The 21237-nt window shown below is 40.9% G+C and overlaps 1 long non-coding RNA gene across 1 annotated transcript in view; it reads left to right on the forward strand.

Moving 5' to 3' along the window:
- Positions 1-1222: 1222 nt before the first annotated feature.
- The window catches only part of LOC135578701 (uncharacterized), a 36865-nt gene continuing 16850 nt past the window's right edge, over positions 1223-21237 (forward strand). The window contains exon 1 of the long non-coding RNA XR_010470792.1: positions 1223-1407. This is a non-coding gene — a long non-coding RNA (uncharacterized LOC135578701). The remainder of the gene's footprint in view (positions 1408-21237) is intronic.

Here is a 21237-nt window from a genome sequence, read left to right on the forward strand (position 1 = left end):
CTCCAGCAACCAAATAAAGACCTCGCCTTTGACGCACAAGGCAGTGCTATCTGTTGCTAAATCACAGGGAAAGTCTTGCTGATGATTGAGTGACTACTCAGAACGGGAAGAAAAGAAATAAATCTCTGTAACACATGCACTGGAAGAGCTGGGCCTTGTTGTAGAGATGGAGCAGACCAGATATTCCAGAAGCTGAACTAATAGGTCCCAAAGCAGGAGAGAGACAGTGGAAGATAGAGACTGTGCTGTAAATGCAGGAGGAACAGACAGAGACACCAGGAGAAAACGGTGTCTGGGGTAGGAGGATTTGGCTGTGTGAATCTCGCACTTGGCACATGAGTCCTGGCAGGTCTTGAAGGGGCACTGAATGCTGCTTGTATATGACATATCTGAGGACAGTGCTTGGCTCTACTGAAAATTCTTCCAGGGTGTGGTTCAAACACTCTTCTCCCATAAAAATGCAAGAGCACCCAAAAATACTTCATCTTGGTGCTCTGCAGTTTCTTCTTCTCCTGAAATGCCAGAAGTCGCCTCAAGGGATAGTGAAAACTGAAAGGAAAATGTTGCAGCTTTTTAAAAAATACCAGCTGCAGTTTGGAGTGGCAGCTAAAATCTTATTACTGCACACACCCGGCAGTGTAAGGTGCCTGGATGCTTGTTGCATACAGCAGCTATAAAATCACGGAAGAGCGAACAAACAGAGGGAACATGTTAGTCTCCAGGACTTCAAGCTCCAACACGCTCCCAGCCCAGCGAGGCAGCTTGCTGAACAAGGGATATTCAAAGTTTCGGTCTTCTCAGCACCTTCCTTGCAGTTGTTTCAGATGAAAGACTTGTCATGATTTTTAAGCCATGAGATGTTTGCTATTTGTGGAGGTTCTCTCTCCCTCTTTCCTGACCCAGTGTGGCCTTATAAAGTGACAGACTCAGCATCAATAGAACCTTTCTGTTCTGTGGTTCCGCCCTGCTTGTATCAACTGAGTTGGTTGCATCAAAAATAGCCCTCCAAGAAAGGCATAACAGATAACATTGGACACCTGTGCCCCAAAATTCCTTGTCATCAAAATTTCTAAAATTTTGCCTAGAAGAGCCTGCTGAAGTCTCCCATCTTTGGCATTGTGTTCTTAGTGGGTGAGTAACTGCACGTCAGAGCTGAGTGTTGCCTCAAGCCTGTACTATAGCAGCTGGTAAGTTAACAAACATTAAAAGAAAGAGGCTGGGAGGGAGGAAAATGTGACTGGGTGGTTCTGTATGACTGCTGATGTCAACTATCAACTGCTGACTTGGACTGTTATGCTGTACTGTTTCAACCCGAGTATATTCGAGGGACTGCTCATATTGACATTATCATCCAACTTCTTTAATCCCCGTGTCATGCTCACCACACCGAAGCTCAGCATCCCACAGGTGAGAGTCTTACAAGAATGTGGTGGCTGTTACTTCATTATGGGTGCAGTTCAGATTTCTGAGTGAGCCTCTTCGCTCACTTAAGTGAGAATCAACCGATTTCTGAAGCAGTTAAATTTTGGTTATGACCCCTTGCTGTTTAGCTCTTGAAATAAAAGTGCACTTCCATATGCACACAGGCAGATTTTAGGTGACTTTCTAGGTCAAAACTGAGGCGTGTAGAGAGTTTTAGATGCTTCCAGGTGGATAACAGCTGAGCAGAGGATGTGAATCTATGAGTTGGATCCATAGGTGGGATCCAGGTGTGTACATCCTTCAGTGATTGTGAGGCAGGACTGCTTGCCACACCTAAGGGCAGATGTTAGAGCAGTACAGAATGCAGGGACAAGGATGAGAGCAAGAGCTGAGTAGTGATTACTCTGTCCTCTTCGGGTTTGTTTGTTTGTTTATTTTCTTTGTATCTGTATTGTTTATGACAGTTTGCAAGAGGAAGATTTTCTGACATATCCACTGATGTCAGCTGAGCAAGGGCATAAATGGTAAATTAGAATGGAAACCAGGCAAAAATCCAGCACTAGCTTTTTTTTTTTTTTTTGTCCTATTTGGAAATGAGACAAAAAACAAATTACTGGCGTCAAAAATAACTACATCCTCTTGGAACCTCAGCACAGCGTACTGAGTTAAATTCCCCCAGGTACAATACACTAAAGTACGTTCTGATTTGCTTATCAAAACAAAGAATGAGTATGCACATGTCAGGGGTGGGGCGCTGAGTGGTGAAGGTGTCTTGCTGTGGGATGGAAACTCTGAGTTTGAGTCTTGCAGCAGTCTTGTGCCAAAGGCCACTCTCTTCTTCTCTCCAGCTGTTCCTGGTCTAGCAGGGTAGGAAAGTTCAAACAAGGCAGATGCTGTGCTAGTCACATAGTTCCCCTGACTCCTTTTGATCTACGTTAACATTTCTAGCCTGCACTGTACATAGGCTTAAGACCTTTGTCATGAAAGCTGAGCTAACATGTATAAAATGGCCTTGAATTGCTCAGACCTGTAGTCTCCCTCCTTCTTGTAGTGTGAAGTCAGGCCTGCTTGTGCCTGGCACACATTGATCTCAAGCCTTTGTTCTTCCTTGACATAGAATTGTTGTGTTGTCACATACCTCCTCTTCTTTCATTTGCTCTACCTCTGTTCCTGTGCCTGGCCCTGATGAAATGTAGAGCAAGCATGGAGCTATGAGCAACCATTTGGGGAGAAATCATGAAAGTTTAAAGGAGAGAAACCTGTGATCCCCAGTTTCTGTTGGATTTCTGCATGTGTGGCACTTGCAACATAGGCCGTTCAATTCACTGTGGGATGAGACTGTTCCAGTTTACCCCTTTCCATGTAATGAAATTTTACAGGTTGAAATGCTGGTACTTCATGTACCAATTCCTCGTGGCTTTGGTACTTGCCATTTACTTCAGACCTCTCTGATATTTTGTTCTGGTTGCAGATAATCCAAGGGGTTGATGTTATAACAATCCCCACTTTCCATTTCACCACTGACCCAGTTTGGTAATTACAACACTTCTGAGTCCCTCTCTTGGGTTTGGCAATGGATGTCATGTGCTTGAGTGATGAGTAGCCCCAGCTGTTGTGTTTCACTTTATTTATTTAACGCGAACTCATGTGAATTCAATAACATCTAATCTACTGAGCGCTGAATGAATCATGCAGAACAGTTTGTAAAAATCCTGGATATAAGCTTCAGAGTACGCAACCTATTTTCCTGGAAGATGTTGCGTAGAATTTCATTAGCTGCATGAGTCTGGTAGGAAGCTCTTCTTGTGTGATGTATTGTTTCTCTGGGATTTTTAATGTGTTGTGAAAGTCTGATGATGCAATGCTCGTCCTTTAATTTGACATTATAAAAACAAACAAACAAACAAACAAAAAAAGTTATTTTTATCCTGAATGGTTTTATTTGGAAAATATTATCACCAACTTATTATACTTCTTATTATACTTGTATACCATCTTCAGACAATTTTATGTTGCCAAACACTTCCGTGAATATGCTTTGACATCAGAGCTTATATATTCAGCCTTTGCAGGATGAGTTACAGATGCCCTGAGAGGATACTTTAGAGGAGAGAGGTGGCTCATGGAAAAACATCTCATCCTCCACAACAGGAGTTTGCCTTAATAGAGACCATAGAGAACTTAGAGCAAGGAAATGAAGCAGAATAATTCAAATGTTTTTATGGTTCAGGACAGGACGTGATGTATTAGTCAATTTACTACACTGTGCTGTTGATGTTCAGTAGTGACCACCCACAGTAAAAGTAATTGTTTGGGGTTTTTTGTTGTTTTTGTTTGTTTTGTTTTTCCTGATGATTCAGGCTTCAGGGCTGTTCTTCCTTTTAATTCTTTTAATTCTTCTATAACTCTGACTATTTTTTGTAAAATCATCCATCACAGAGATACCCCTTATTCTTTAAAAGATGGGAAGAGAACTGAAAGTCTTAAATACCTGCTTGTCAAGCCTTTGCTTGGAATACCTCTCTTGATTCCAGTACTTCCTAATGATTAGAGCCCAAGTAGCCAAGATCATTTTTTCATCTCCATCAAAGTTACGTCAACTGAAGTTGCAGAGAACCGTAAATTGCTTTTCAAATGGGAGTACTGACACAACTCCTCTCCTCTCCTCTCCTCTCCTCTCCTCTCCTCTCCTCTCCTCTCCTCTCCTCTCCTCTCCTCTCCTCTCCTCTCCTCTCCTCTCCTCTCCTCTCCTCTCCTCTCCTCTCCTCTCCTCTCCTCTCCTCTCCTCTCCTCTCCTCTCCTCTCCTCTCCTCTCCTCTCCTCTCCTCTCCTCTCCTCTCCTCTCCTCTCCTCTCCTCTCCTCTCCTCTCCACCTGTAACCAGTCCAACATGCCGGTTAGCAGGGCATGATTTGAAGAATCAGTGTAGGGTGATAATTTTTGGGTTCCATCATGGTGTGGGTCATCTTTTCTGAGTTTCTTCAGATATTTGAACTAAAGAAACTCAGGCTGAAACAGTAGCCAGGACCACGTTGTTATTTTTGGGGAAGCACTGTGCTGGAAATAATTTCTTCCATCGACCCAACAGCATCCAAGTTGGCTGTTATAAAAGCTGTTCTTCTGACTTTCACCAAGAAGCTCAATAACAACCAGTCAGCAGTGCCATACTGTTTGTATTTCTACTAGTATTGTCCTAGAGAAACAGATGAAAAATTGCTGTAGTTTTCACAGGCCAGATACTCTCATTTTTAAGAGGATTTTGAGGGACTGGTAGTCCTGTAATCAACATCGATGCTATAGGCCAGTTTCTTCTTTGGCTATACAACATGGTACATGCTTCAACATTTGGCTGGGCAAATTTTACCATTTAAAAAAAAAAAGTAATTTTTAGAAGTGGCAGGGAAGGAATCAATTCCTACCTAAGCAGGTATTTTCTCAATAATAATACTTGTTAAATAGCCAAGGAACATAGGCAGAACAGTCGGGGACAAAGCTTGTCTGCAAGGTACCAGACTGGAAAGCTGACATGTTAGTCTTAGCTACTACCTCATCTTTCAAGCAGTTTCTATCATAAATGTTTAATTTAGTTTTTTCTTCGATTACGTTCTCGCATGGATAGACAGGGAAAAAATGTCAGACTTGCAACATATTTTGACATGGTAATTTCCATGGGATAAAAATCTTGCAGGAGGCCTCTCTGGAGCAGTGTCTTCAGTAACTAACTGAACTGATGGGCTTTTAAAGAATTAATGATCTTGTGAACCCATTTTTCTGAGGATGGCTTTTGATATTTTACTGGTTTACTGTCTAAGGTGTTTTTTTTTCCTTCCAAATACCCTAGGTTTCAAAGGAGAAATGCAACATTTTAAAATTATATTTCAGAATACTTTACAGACATTATGTCCGCACATTTTAGAGGTACAGTGTGCATGTTGATGAGAAAATGAACTGCACAGAGCAAGTAAGCGACTACTCAGGAATGGGAAGTCACTAACGTAGTAGGTAACAGAACACCAGCCACGCTGTAACGTGAACACCTCTCTCTGTACCAGACTCCTCTATAAAACACAGAGGCGCTCATGAATTTTGAATATCTAACACCTCTTCCAAAAGACCTCTCCAAACTCTCCTCTCCAAGGATAGATTTGGGACTGTAATGATTTTTATTTTCCAAGTGCATGTCTATAACTTATGCTGCTTATCCAGGTTTCAATCTGTCACGCAGTAAACTTGATAACTGAGTGACATGAAAACAGCCTGTTCCGTAGCAGTGAATGGCTCATCTTATTCAGTGCTTTTTGGTCCAGCCAAGCCCAAGGACAGACTGGTATTTCACAGAAACACTTGGAAAGCAACAACTTTACATCTTCCCTCTGGCTTTTCTTTTGCTATGGAGCACCAAAAGTTCTTCCTATACTCTGGTTTCTCAAAAACAAGCACCCGTCTCTCACTTTTGCCAATATCTACCTGCTCTGCAGTACAGACTGAACTGCTGTCCCTTCTATTCAGGTGGTTCCCAACCATCCCCACTTCACTCTACAGAAATAAAATCACCTTTGCTCCAAAAAAAAGTTGTTCTGGGTGGTATGGAACAATAAAAATTAAGATAGTCAGAAATGGAAGGACTGTGAAAATACATAACTGTCCTTCAGCTAAACTCATATCACCTTTGTTTGGCATGTCTGATGTCCTCTTTATCTTTAAGCTCAGATGATCAAGAAGATTGCATAGTTTGCTTGTTTCGTTCTCTTTAAACTCTTAAATTTAATGAAATGAAATAACAATGCAATCATTCCGACCTTGCAGATTTCAGCTATGCTTCTCCCAGGTGTTCTGGGTCTACCTTCTACATGTTAGAATTGTTCTACTCAGTGCCACGTTTGCTTCCATTTTCTACTCAAAGCAACACAATTCACTTTAAAAGCACCCAGTGGCAAGGAGGGTTCATGACGACAGCTGTGCTTTGTGAAGGCGATTCAGCTACATAAGCCAAATTCAGTGTGCACAGAACTGGAAACTTTTTGTCTGAATGAGCTGGGGTCAGAAATACGTCCTACAACATGGTGAAAAAAGCAGAATCTGGAACTTCTTATGATTTCTCCTTTGAAGAATTATATTCATGTCAAATTTTGGACAGAGACAGGAAGAAGAAAGGCAAAATTTAATATTTTCTGTGCTCAAGAGAGAAGTACAATGAAAAAAGGGAAAATCTTACTATACTAGTAGTCTCACTGTACACATTTCAGTGACTGAAACAATGACTGCTACAGAAATCCATGAGGTAATGACCACTGTGAAAAAAGGCAGACTGGCCTTCTGATTCTAAGTAAGGTAGAGAATCTCACAGTTTCCATGCTGCCTGAACAATAATGTACTTAAATCTTCCATGCAAATAACTTCTCCTAGCAATGCATTCCAGTTGTACATCGTGCAGCAGATCAGACTTTGAATCTAGTATGACTGCTGACTCTCTGGTTACACAAGTAAGCAATTTTGTTCTTTTTTACCTTGGTCTATACACATATTTCCACTGATATGAAGCAGCAAGTTATGGCAAAATTAGAGAGAAAATTAAGTTCTTCCATTATGGCCTAGTTCAGTCAGAAGTCATGGACTTGTTGCAGTCACAGTATCACAGTATCACAGTATGTTTGGGATTGGAAGGGACCTCAAAAGATCATCTAGTCCAATCCCCCTGCTGGAGCAGGAACGCCTAGGTGAGGTCGTACAGGAACATGTCCAGGCGGGTTTTGAATGTCTCCAGAGAAGGAGACTCCACAACCTCCCTGGGCAGCCTGTTCCAGTGTCTGTCACCCTTACTGAGAAGAAGTTTTTTCTCAAGTTTAAGCGGAACCTCTTGTGTTCCAGCTTGATCCCATTACCCCTTGTCCTATCATTGTTTGCCACCGAGAAGAGCCTGGCTCCATCCTCATGGCACTCACCCTTTACATATTTATAAACATTAATGAGGTCCCCCCTTAGTCTCCTCTTCTCCAAACTAAAGAGACCCAGCTCCCTCAGCCTTTCTTCATAAGGGAGGTGCTCCACTCCCTTCCTGTGTGAAGTTTTAGGGTGTATGTCGATGCTGTCAAACTCATTTTCACCGGGGGCCACATCAGCCTCACGATTGCCTTCAAGGGGCCGAATGTCATTTTAGGACCAGATAAATGTGGGAGTAGTTACACTTATACAGTCCTAAAATGACATTTGGCCCTTTGAAGGCAACCGCGAGGCTGATGTGGCCCCCGGTGAAAATGAGTTTGACACCACTGGTGTATGTGATCCAAGAGGCCACAATCTGTAATGGTCCTTTCTAGCCTTAAAAATCTGTGAATCTCTCCTCTGCTCAGACACTCAGTCCTTACAGGAATGTCTTAATCTCTTAACGTATGTAACAGTCAAAAAATGGATGGAAGTGAATCCTTCTATCTCAAGATGTAAATTTATATATATATAATGTATGATTTATGCACCAAAATCACACTCCAGATAAAATAAAGCAAAGTGTAGACATTGATCATTTTTTTTTCAAGCCGTTGCTTATAAATTTAGTAAGCTGTCTGCCTTTTTATACTTTTCAGTCTGTTCTCATTATAGAGATGGCATAAGGCTTTGTAGTAAATTTGGAATTTGCTGAGTGAGAAAATGAAGATTTATACAAAGCTAAATTGAACAAATGGTGAATAATTGATTTAACTGACCTGACAGCTCACACTGTGCTTGTAAATAATACATAACTTTGGACTATACTGATAATTTAGTATTCTGTGCTTCTAGATTCCTTTTTGTAAGTTACTGCAAGGAGCAAATGATCTTTGACGACCCTAAAAAGGCAAAAATATGCTTACCAAGCGTATTATAGTACCCCAGTTGTAGGTTCAATAGTCTGATACCATGCTGATAAAGCATCTTCTTAAAGACTCTCTGCCCTTTCGTCTTTTGTCTCTAAAATATTGTTGGAGAGATAACATCAATATAACTATTTCATACTATTCTGCTAGCCAGCAGCTCCTGGGGTCAGATAGTCTCAATGTAAATTTACCTACAGCACTGCAGTGAACAGAATCACAGTGACTTGTAACAGCAAATGCTTATGTCTATTCTGCATTTCCTTTTCTTTCAACATGTATGTTTGAACTCCTAATCAAATGCATAAGCACAAGCTATTGTTAAACTGGTTCTTGAAGTACACATACAGTGCTGAGCTGATATATATGCCTGATAGCTTCATTGCCTTGTAACTACAGTAATAGCCTATATAATAAGGGTGTGAAAGACAACCACTGGGATCTGGCAGCCTTCCATACCGACCTTGCAGGAGTGCAACTGGTTACAGAAAAGCACAGAGCAGTGGAAGGTTTCCCCTGTTTTGTGTTAGGATCTCTGCTCTCACCACTGAAATACATCCCCTTGGAGAAGGCAAGCAGCATTTCTTTAAGACAGCAGGGAATATAAGGACTTAACATACAGTGATACTGCATCACGTGTGTGTGGCAGCTGCACATTCCCTCTTTCTCCCGCCTTCCTTCGATGTGGAAGGTGCATGCACATCCCCCTCCCCCTCAAAACATCCCCCCCTCTCCTGCAATGGGGCAGTTAGTAGCTCCTTTTGTTTAACCCTCTGTTGGTTAGCTAGGAGAGGGGAAGAAGTGCCGAGGAGTCAGGAAGTTTTGGGGTGCCCATAGCCAGAGTGGGGGTGCAGAGAAACCAAGAAGCTTCTGGAATGCCCACAGCCAGATCTGACAAGACTATAAAAACGGGGTTCCCGACGAGGATTCCCTTTGTGTGCGTCCTCTCAGAGCCACGGGCCAAATGCAGCCGAGAGACCCTTCCCTTAGACCGGAACGCTGTCTAAGGTAACCTCCCAGGACTGGGACTGCCTCACCTCCATGTGTGGGTGAGTGATACCTTAATAATTCCTGACCAGACTAGCAAGTGTATTTTCCTTAATAATACCTTGCCGCTCAGATGAGTGTTTGCCTCACTAGACAAGTGAGTGTATTTTCCTGGAGTCAGGGACGGCTCTGGCATTGTTTTTCATGAGCAACGTCTATGCACACTGTGGATGTCCATTATTCTTATTTGCTGTACCCCAATAATTTCCTCAACTGATATCTGAACCTGTATTTGATGTTACCAGAGTGCTAACTGATTGTATAAACCCCATTTCTAATTGGTTGTTTTGCCGGACTTTCCCAGCAGAATAAAAGTCTGGTTTGGACCTTGGTTTTCTGCCTAAAACTAATTTTGGGGTCCCTCTTTGACAGTGTGATAATACAAATCACTGTCAGAATGACCAGCTGAAAGGCCGGAGAGCTGAGTGCTGTCCATGGATCCAAAAAGACATTCTCAAGAAAATCCAGTGAGAAGCACATGCTTTTCCAAGGATGGACTACAGATCTCATTTTTGGGGAGAGGACTTGTAACAACCGTTTCTAACAGCCTTATCTGTGGAAAGTCACTGTTAATATATCGTGGCTGTGAGCTGAAGCACATACATAGCTAAGAAATGTGACATTGTGATTCCCAGTGCAATTTTAGGCCAAACTGCTGCACTTATTTCATTTTAATACTGTATCAATTTTGCGTCTTAAGGTTTCTGTGCAGTGTGGCTGAGTTATGATAGATGCAGAAAATTTCTGTACTTGGTTCCATCTGCTTTCTCTGAAAGCAGAAGACACCATTCTCCTCTCTGTCAGGTGATGTTTATGTGAGGATGTACCTAATGTCCCTAAAGTTCATTCTGCCCTGTGACTTCTTAAATTTATCCAATCCTAGCATGTGAAAGTCCCAAAGTAGACTGCACATCTGGCATATGGCTAGGTAAGGACCCAGGCATTGTGTGCAGCAGAGAAGCATGACTTGGAGGACCAGGTCCCATGAACAGGGAGATGTTTCCTGGCTGCAGTCCAGTGCTACAGCATCTCTCCTACCTGTCCCCATGCAAATCAGGATCTGACAAGTGAGTCATGGAGCAGAAAAGAGCCTGCAGCATGGTGTCATATAATTTCATGAACTCTAGTTTGAAGCGCAGATGGAGGGAATTCATTGCACAAACCTCACCTTTGGTGCTGGAGACTCAGCCCTTGGTCCCTCTTTCCCTTTTTTTCTTTTTTTTTTTTCCTTTCCTGTTCCTGGCTTCTCAGTTTTTTCTTCCCCATTCTAACCTTGATGAGGTTTTCCATCAAACACACTGAGAAATGGAGAAGGAAATTAGGGTTTACAGAACTGGTCCATATCTAGGCTCAGTGACATCAATGTGACGCTGGTAGAAGATGGAGCAGCCAAAATTAGAGTGACCAGGTTTATGATGAGGCAGATCACTGCAAAAGCTTTGATTACATGGAGCTAAAGCCCAACAGACTGTGGACCTAGAAAGCAATGGATGAGGAAGAGAAGAAAGAGAGAAATGTGCAGCAGGGAGAGCTGTAGATGTCTGTGCTCCCTGTGTGCACCCCACAGACACCAGCTTCAGAGCTCAGCAAACCCTCTGCTGAGCCAGACCTTGCCCCTCTGGCAACAGGTTCTCAAGGGAAAGTCCATCAGAAAATAGTATGTCTTTTGCCTTTCCTTTTATCGTGGTCTGGGTCAAGCAGATTGGGCAACAGACATGACAGGGACATTGACTTTGCAATGATGAATTTTTCACGCTGATTTCTCAATAAAGATTAGCAAAATATTCTGAGTTTGTTGCAACAGCCTTTTATTTTATGTACATACCTGACATTCTCCACTACACCCCATCATATAAAGATTCCTGCTCTTCTCACAGTAAAATAACGTTGTCTTGTTATTCCATATCTTTCCTCATGTCTGATTTCATGCCTGATTTTTAGGATCTCTGCCGCAAAAGCAGTTCTTAACCTGGTAGGTCCCTTCCTCCACAGTAGCATGAATAGTAGTAGCTGCCAGTAGATTCCAGGGTGAGTTGTATTAGTCTGATCCAAAGTTAGATCAGTGAGGGTAAATGTCCAGGTTTGTTTCTCTAGGGTTATGTTTTGCTTTTATCTTTTAGGTGTTTATGTTTCCTGGTTCCCTGTTTGCAGGCAGGAGTGAATGAACAAAGTTCAGATCCTCTGGACTCTGACCCCAGAGGAGTGACGGCTTCCCAGTTACATGGAGAGTTTGCAGTAGTCCAATATTCCCTTCCTTCCTTAACAAGAAGGATAGTGTGTACTTTTCTAACAAAACCTGTGTTTTACCTAAAAGTTTTTGAATCTTGCAAATGTATCCCAAAAGCATTATCTACCTCAACTAACAAAAAAGTTAAACGTAAAGTGAGTCCTGAAGAGGAGAATGCACAACTTTGGTACTGTTGAGAGAATGACAGGGAAAAGGATCTGATGTTATTTTAAGATCATAGTGGAAAGGAGAGAGCTTGCAGTGAATTTACTGGTCAGTTTGGAACAAGGAAACAAAGATTTAAGAGGACTAAAATGTCTTTTTTTTTTTCATTTTTAAAAATCCTTCCAGCAATCCTTCCCTTCCAATCCCTAACATTCTGTGATTCTGTGAAAAGACAAAAGATCAACACATCCAAACTATATTCCCTGCCCTTGTTGTAGGTGGGGACATGCTTGACCGTCAGAACCAGCCAAAATTCTTGTTCAAGTGCTCCTGTCCTTCATATTTCCCAGAGACCTTTGTCTCTTATTTCCATCTGGTTGTATTGAAATAACTTATGTGCTCCAGGCTGGAACACAACCGTGCCTCTGTTTTCCACTATGCAGGAAGTTTGGGGCAAGCTGATGATCTGGTTGAGTCTGCCTCCTCCAGGACAAGTGTGCAGCCCTCCAAGTCCAGATGTTTTGTCCACTCTCGTTCATTGAATCACAACACTCCCTTTGAAGCTGTCAATCTTTTATCTCTCAAAGCTCTGAGAGATGTTTCATCCAGTCTTTTCCTCCGATACCAGCTGCCCTCAACCTATCCTCTAATTCACGAGCAGGGACACATTCATTTCCATCTATGCTTGGATGGGAAACCTCTTTGTTCCATTCTCACTCTGGGGCCACCTCTGTTTTGAGACTGTGTTGGGAAGCACAGCAGAGAAATACTGTCCTTCCCATGGTGGAAGCCCCCATGAGTAATTTGGAAGCCCCCGTGAGTAATTTGGGGACCATTTTGTTTCACCGCACCTAAAATGCTTTGCTTGCTCACAAAGTTTCCCTGGGTTTCCAGACATTTCTACTTAATTACAGGCCTCTTCATGGGCAGGATTTTGTTCTGTTTTGATAGGATGAGATTACTTCTCAGTACTCCATTTTTCATTTGTAAAGAGATGATTTATTAATTAGTATAATTTAATATTTATACAGCATTCTAGAGGTGTCTGATGATTTGGCAACGTGAAAGAGACAGTCCCCAGTCTTACATGTTTACTGTATGTTTTTAGATGACACTGTAAGAGACAAAAAAAACAAGCCAAATTAAAGGCGCAACCTGAATTATGAGAATACAAGAACATGGGGGTGTTGGACGTTCAAGACATATGTCTTCCTGATTTTATTCTTGTATGTAAAATAGATTTGTGGTTTATAAAAAGGTATTCCAATATGTATGCATCACTTGATAGAATAACTGGACATAAGAAATGTGTCACCAAAGCAAAATAAAATAAAGCTGGTATCAGACTTTCAGAGGTTTTAGCACAACCGAGAAAGTAATTCCTTTAGAAAGGAAAATCTCAATGACCTAAAGAGTAGATATGTTTCCACAAATTATGAAATCCTTTTAAAAATTGTAAGATTTAAAACCAAACAAAACTCCCACAACTTTTGACTGCTTTTTCTTTGCACCAGGTTTTCTGAAGCAATGTTACATTTCATAACTTTACTGAAAAAGCCTGAAGTGCAATACCATTATTTTTCTCTGTAAATAGGAGTGGTGATTCCAGGGTTTACAGGTCAATCCAACCTTCAGGCTGTAAGGACAATATAAAGTTTATGGGACTGTAAGAAACATTCTTGCAATTCTGAACACAACATTGTGGGAAAGGAAGAAGTGTTACATGAATGTGAGTGAATGAAAAAGTAAGACTAAGTCAAGTGGGGGTCTGAGTTAATCAAGGCTAACTAATCAAGAAAAACAAGGCAAGTAAAACTAATGGCAGCTGTAAAAGAGTTAGCAAAAGAGACAGTTTTGTTGCAAACAAGGAGTAAGAATGGGACAAATTTAGATGAGTTCTGGAATTCCTGGGGTTTGTCTGGAAATCATATCAGAAGGTATTAAGCGTTTGCAACCAGAATGGAGCAGTGAAGAGTTCTGCGTCTTTTAAAATTTAAAATAAATAAGATATTCAAAGACATACGAGCCAGCATTGAAAACGAAATACAAATTGTGTAGAAAATATTTCCTGAAGGAGAAATCAGAGGTCATTATAAGGTTACTTTTAACTAATGCTACTTGATTGGTTGTTAGTGTTCAGCTTCCTCTGAAGTGACAACACGTTAGGGTGACCATTGCCCTCTTCCAGCAATTATTGGTGCTCCGGCAATTGCACTCAGTTTTAATCAATTAGAGTCCTGAATGGTGGTTTTCTTGGTTTCAAACAAAAGAGCTGACTGTTGGATCAGAGCTGTCCACTTCTTTTTGGCAGCTTCCTGTTTTCTTTTGGAAAATTTTTTAAGACCCTGTTGTGTTCGGGAATGGTTATGATGAAGCCCTTCTTCCCTTGTATGGGTCTCATTATATGATCTGCTTTCCATCAGAAATACATATAGTCAATAGCAAGCAAGAATAAAAGAGCTGCCATCCTGGAGCAGAGCAAAGGTTGATCTAGCATTTGGTTCCAAATCCCCACCAAGATCTGGGGATAGCTGTCTTAGAGGTTTAAGAACCTCATAGCTGGGAGGTAAGGCATAATAGTTCTAATTTTCTCCCCTTTCCTAGTCTGGTAGGTCTGTTCTATATCTATACTATTTTGATTTTGGCTTCAGTTTTGAAGAATGAGGTTGAACAACCAGGATATATCTGTTAGCAATATTTATAGCTCTGGATATTCTTGTTATCTGTATGAATACAAATCTCATCACAACCCCACTTGTTCATCTCTGGCAGGAGTTCCCAGGTTCAGGTGCCTGTGTCATAATGATGCATAAGCTGTCTCAAAGACAGAACAAACACTGGCTCAACAGCTGAATGTCCCCAAGGAAAACATCCATGAGTAACCTCAGATGAACACGGTAGTGCTGCACAATTACCCGTGTCAAGTGGTGAGCCAGGAGACTCCAAATCAGAAGCAAACACTCTGGTTTCAGAACACAGTTTTCACCAACATGATCAGCTTGAAGTATTCTTATTTTCCTACCGTGTGTTCCTGCCCCATATTTTAGCCTAGTGTCTTCTCAGCTATGATAACACAGCAGCTTGTGTAGTCATGTTGTAGTGGCTCTGGGAACCGCTGCAGATTGCAGAAGACCAGGCTTGGAAAAGCTGGCTTACTTCCCTGGTCCAGTTCACAGCACAGCCAAGCAAACAGCCAAGCCAAGCTTGGACAACAAACTGAGACTAGATGACTAACTTCTCTACTACGGTTGTTTCATGGTATAAATATGAATCTCCTACTTTTTCCCTCCACTCACCCATCTGTATCCATCTATTGTTTTATTCAGAGTGGGAGAGGGCCCTTAGGTTTGTGTCCATAGCGATTTGAGGGCAATGGAGGCTGGTCTCTTCTTGAAACTCCTTCAAGTCTTGTATTAATTGCAGTAGCGGAAAGACTTAACCCAAGTTTATTGGAAGGCCATGAGTTATAAAACCAAATCCTTCCATAAAAGTATTTTTTCCCTTAAATTTACTAATCTAAATACCTTTTTCTGTGTAAATCTCTAAGTGAAAATATTTATGTATATTTTTCATATGAAAAATATTAGTTTTGCAGAGAGCTGATTATACAGTATGTAATCATAGATAAGACACACAGGAAGTATGGTTAAAAAAAAAGACAATCTAAGGTAAATGCACCAGAATAATAGATCTGGCTGATCATTTTCTGCCAGAATTTTTCTTTGATTTCCAATACGAAGGGGGTGCTTTGTTGTTGTTAAAACAAAGATTAGTTTTGGGATTGAGAATTCCTAAAATCTTTGAAAGACTAATTTAATTCAATACCAAGGAAAGCTTTTTCATTACATATTTCCTTACATTCAAAGACTTTTGGTGGAGCTCTCCCATCCAGATAAAGTGACTTTTTAAGACTTATACTAAAAAAAAAAAAAAAAAAAGAAAGAAAAAGAAGAAGAAGGAAAATTTTCAAAATTCAAAAAGAGAAAAATGTGCCAGTAAAACTGGGTCTTCTTCTGAGATTTCTGCTGCAATACACTAACAGACAAGATAAAAGGAGCAGAGAGAAACAAAGAAGTTGGGTTTGGTTTTTATGGGATGGGATGGGAGCTGTAATTAAGCAGTTTGCTGAACTCTGTGGGTGCAATTTCACAACCACCCTCCTTTACCCCCAAGCACTCACCAAACTCAAGTTCTCTTCCCTCTGTTTCTTCTGTCGGCACAAGTGTGTTTGTGGAGGTGCGGAGTCAGATGGAGAGACCTGAGTGTAAACTATTCTTGCAAAGAAACCCGTGGTAGGAATTGCGTGAAAGAGATGACAAATGCCTTGAGAGAGTGATTTTCAAGAATACTCTTCTTTCAAGGACCAACCTGTATTTTGTCTGGTGTGATGTGACTGTGCGACTTCTGTGACTGGCCTGAGCAAGAGTTTTGTTCCTGCCCAACAACAGCTTAAACTCCTCTGCTGAGAAGTGTCTGCTCATTAAACCACAGGGACTCAAACACTGAGACTGAGTCTATAGAGAAATTCAAGACGAAAAGCATTGTTTCTGTGAGTCTTGCAGGAGAAAACACATGTCCAGGTTTTATGATCTATATAAACTTATGAGCTTGGATTTAAGATTTAATAAAAATATACATGATGTAGCTCACATTTAATGGATGAGTAGGTCACAAGGCAGTGTATATTAGGGATAAAAATCAGAGAATACGGTATTAACTTTAACTACTCCCCAGAAAGCAAAAAAAGCCTGTTCATCTTCCTGTGCTACTGTTTGCCTTTCCCACCAGATTCTCCCCTGCTGCTGAAGGACCACACTCCTGGGATGCATCCTCCTTAGTTTAGTTTAGTTTAGTTTAGTTTAGTTTAGTTTAGTTTAGTTTAGTTTAGTTTTGTTTTGTTTTGTTTTGTTTTGTTTTGTTTTGTTTTGTTTTGCTTCATTGAAATTGTATTTGAAATTAACTTAGCAGTGCAAAATTCAGTGGCACCCAACTCACAGGTTCATAGCATTTCTGTATTTAGAAAGCTGGTGGTTCAAAAAACAAAAACAACAACAAATTAAACCTCAGATGTTTAAAAATAACCTTTCACAGAGACAATCTCCAGTCTCTAGGTGTGAAAGATTTGGTAGGTAGCTGACAGAACATTCAGCTTTGTGCACTGAATAGTTAAGATGTAGTGAACCATATGCCAGGGAAAGGAAGCCTTTAATTACCAAATGGGTCTTTAGAGAGCTTTCTGTTGACACCTGGCACCATCAGGAACACACCTGAGACTGACCTGGACACTGTGTTTCTTCAAGCTGTACTGTGTAGTGGTGAAGAGATTGTTTTTATTGCTTTACAGCACACAAAGAGGTCTTGGTACCTGCAATATCTTAACTGGATCTTCAAAAAAAAGTCTTAGAGGGAAAGCAGATGAATGGCTAATTGAAAAATAATAATAATTATTTTAAAAAACCTCTAAAATCCCAGGTTAATTTTTGCAGAAGGTGTGAGGGCTGGAATTTAAGGTGATGGCGATCAAGATGCATTGGTGTGTATTTGTACTGACCACCAAGACCATTCTTATGTTACCAGTTAAATAAGGGAAGCATACAGTCAAAATAGAGGATGGTACCAATTAGTGCTGCATCGTAGGAGCAGATCCAGACAGCATGACAGGCACTCATTGTCTGTATTTAGGGGTTTTTCTTTGGACTACCGTGAGTCTGTGAACTGAATCACAGTACTTAAACTATGGGTACATTTTCTTTAGTCTTTGGTTGAAGGAGACTTTCATATCCCAAACTTAAGGCTAGAAGGTACACTCAAACACAGAAAAGTCACACAATGAAGAATTTCCAGCCTGTGTTGGTATTCCAATCGAGACATCTGTGTCTAAAGAGTCCCAAAATAAAATAAAATAATGATCATTTTGATAAATAATGTACCCTTCTGTAGGAAAGAAGAGGGAAGTATTTTAAGGATTGACTAAGAGGTTTCTCTCTGCTGCATAACAGGAACTATCTCTAGGGGATAGGAAAATCCTCTAATCTTCATAGAATTTCAGCAGGCTTACCTTTCTCTGCAGATGCTCTATTTTTATTCCACAGAAAGCCATTGGGTCAGATCCTGAAGCAATTGCTGCATATTAGCAGTAACCCAAGATTCAGTCCCTTCCACTTGTGATTAAGGTGGTTTTACCTTACAGATCATGACGCTGTGTAAACGCTTTTAATAATAATTTAAAAATATATTTTTATGTATTATTGGTTTACTTATTTAAAGCACAATTCTCTTTTCAGCTTCGATGGCACAAATCTAAAATGGAATTATGCTACATTTACAGCCGTCCTCCTGGGTCCTGAATTTGTCTCACTGTGTTTGTGTGAAAAATGTCTGCCACGTGCTTCTTCAGATCTCTTTTTCCTCCCTAGATAATGTACACAGGAACAGTGTGAGAATTTCAGTGATGATTTTCTGGGCATCACGCAAGTGGTAAGCCCTGCATGCCTGGTAAGTGCAGAAGGGAGACACACAGTGTGAATTGTGAGACCCTCCCTCACACATGCTCAAGACTCAGATTGACAGTTTAACATTTAATCATGAGTTTTCATTTTTGGAAGCCATCTAGGATGTTGAAGGGTGAATCAGGAGCTATGACGAAAACATCGAACAGCAGATCCGTGGGTGAGAGGCTGTGTGGGTCGGTTGCTAAAGCTGTGCTGATGTGACCATACTGTATAGTTCGGTTTTCAGAGTCAGAGTACAAAAGTTCTCACTTGCCATATACCTATACTGTGAAACCCATAGTGGGGATTTTCCCTTACATTTTCCTTGGCTTCTAAGGTCTTCGGATCAAGACTGTGTGCCACAGCTGACCATGTCCAGGGGAAAAAAAAAATAGAGAAATTCAGTGTTAGCTTGATTGCACTAGTTGACAGTCACCTTTGCAAGACCCGGACTCTTGAAAATCAGTGAGAAGCTGCTGGTGTGACCCCCTGGTGAACTGCAGCCGGGGGGGAAGAAGCAAATATTCCAAGGAGGTGAAGCAGGAGATGCACTTGCATCTGATCCGCAATAACTGCTGTACAAAGGAAAAGGGGATGTAGACAGCATAGCCAAGCTGGTATTTCGTGACCTTCTAACTGCAGAGTTCAAGATATCTGAATTCCTTTTTTGCTGGAGGCTTCTAAGTAGGGGGAGGAGGAGTTAGCAGTGGTGAAGCAGGAGAGAGTAAATTTCCTTTCTAAAAAATATTCTTCTTCCGGGGGAAGCAGTGTATTGTTTCTTGAAATGGGCAAAGTTATTTTCTAACTTCCCTGTATCCTGTCACCTGGCCCTTCCTTCCTCCTCCTGATACCGCAGTAAAATACACAAACATACGAACTATGCATTATTTGCATCATGGCAGGATTTGTATTCTGATTGAGGGTGGTGATTTATACTTGTCGGACTTTCTACAGACCACATTCCAGATGTGGAATGAATTTTACTGGCATTTATTAGTCACTAGGGGTGTCTGAGGATGGCTTCCTTTATACCCCTGACATTTATGCTCTGGTGTAGCTTCCCTTTTCCTTTCAATGATGCTTTTCCTTTTAAAAGAGTAAAAAACAAAAGGAAAACAAAAGGAAAAGAAGTCCATTCTATAGCAGTGCATATGGGACATATTTTGTTTATGGATAAGGACATTTGGAACAGAAATTCCATTCTTCTAATAAGGAAAAAACCACAAACAAAGCAAAAAAACCCCCCAAAAAATGGATTACCTTTTTAACAAGCTGTTGTTGATGCTTCCAAGATTATAATCACCTTTACAAATGTTGTGGTGTCAGCACTGACTTTCTAAGCCTGTCTGTTCTAACAACTGGGCTTTAAAGCAATAGTGAAGCCTTAACTATGTCTTTACAAAGTAAGAGCTGGATGAAAAAATTAACCTAAAGGAAAGGAAATACCTCTTCCCAAAAGGATTAGAAGTTACCACTTATTGGATGTTTCTTGTATGTTGAGTATCAAAAGGTTGATTATATGGCTAGAGTAAAAGAAATTTAGGCTTGAGACACTTCACAGGCTGCACGAAGCAAGGACCATGTTCAGAGTGCCCGGTGTGTGGAACACAAGTACCATGAGTTCAAGACAGCTAAAATGGGAAATTCAACTTGTATGTGGGTTTCTTGAGGCTCATGGGAAGCAGAAAGGAGCTGCTCTCTGTGGGTGTGAACACTGAGTTTTTTCACCCTGTGTTCTGAAAGGCCATTAAAAAATGGTGAGTGCCACATGCAACCCAAAATTTACAGAGCAGCATAGAAATTGACCATGGAGAAAGGGAATGGAAGAAGGGGGAAAAATCCTAGGAGAGCAAACTGTTTTGATAAAATTAAACAGATTTGGTAGACAGAGATGGGATTAAAAGCCAACCTATGTTACATGGGGGTTAATCCACCCACTGCTATTCCTCCCAATTTGAAATTTGATTTCCACAGTGCAGCAACTGTCAAAGTCCTGCTTGAAAAGTTCACAATATTCAAGAAGAGACTGGACAACATCCTCAGACACATGGTGTGAACTGTGGGGTTGTCATATTCAGAGAAAGGAGTTGGACTCAATGATCCTTGTGGGTGCCTTCCAACTCAGGACATTCTATGGTTCTGTGATCTGTTTGCTCAGACCTGGCACACCAAGGGTTAAGAAAGGTCTGTCATTGGGTTGAACACTATGTCTGGTAGGGAAGTCCTAACATAGTCTTGTAAAGCAAGATTTGCTTTCAAACTAAAATCAAACTGTATAAATCTGATATAAGTTGAATGCTTGCTGACAACCAGCAGATGCTTGACGTTTTACTTGATTCTTCTGTGTACATACTGCCTTTCCAATACTGCCTTTCAGAGGGGAAATGAGCTGCCACAAGCATAATTACCAGTGAAATGGGTAAGAGGTTTCCACAAACATTGATGAGGGTTTGGTCCTGGCTCTTGTGCCACTGACAGAGCCCAGAAACAGTGACCACAGGAGACACGTACACCTATTTTATGGCAATCGGATTAGGTGGGGTAAGCCCTGTGGAAGCAGAAAACAGCTTGCTGAAGTTTTTCAGGGCTGGACTCAGTATGAGAGCACAGGATAAGCATAAACAAATAAGTAAGTGAAGAAGTGGCTGGAGCAGATAAGAACAGCTTAGGGAATTATTTATAAGACATGAGAAAAGCGGGCAGCATACGTGATGGGTATAACTCTGATGGACCCTTTAGCTACATGCAATACTGAGTTTAAAGAATCCAAAATCCCTGAGACAGCTGAGATCAATGGGAATCTGTACTCTTTGGTATTTATTAGATGAAGGTTAGGTTAATGGATTAACTTGTCAGATGAATTTGATAGTTGGTTCGTACAGCAAATACAATCTCTTACAGAAAAATAATAGTTGACTCTTTTGACCATGACCTAGCACATTAAAATAAGGCAGCTCCTTGTCCTGTGTTGCTTTCCAGAAAAATAAACAAAATGTGAGTGGGTTTGGGAGTCTGATGTATATGTTTGTGATGTTGAT

This window comes from Columba livia, chromosome 2, assembly GCF_036013475.1.
Source record: "Columba livia isolate bColLiv1 breed racing homer chromosome 2, bColLiv1.pat.W.v2, whole genome shotgun sequence".
Taxonomy (NCBI): Eukaryota; Metazoa; Chordata; class Aves; order Columbiformes; family Columbidae; genus Columba; species Columba livia.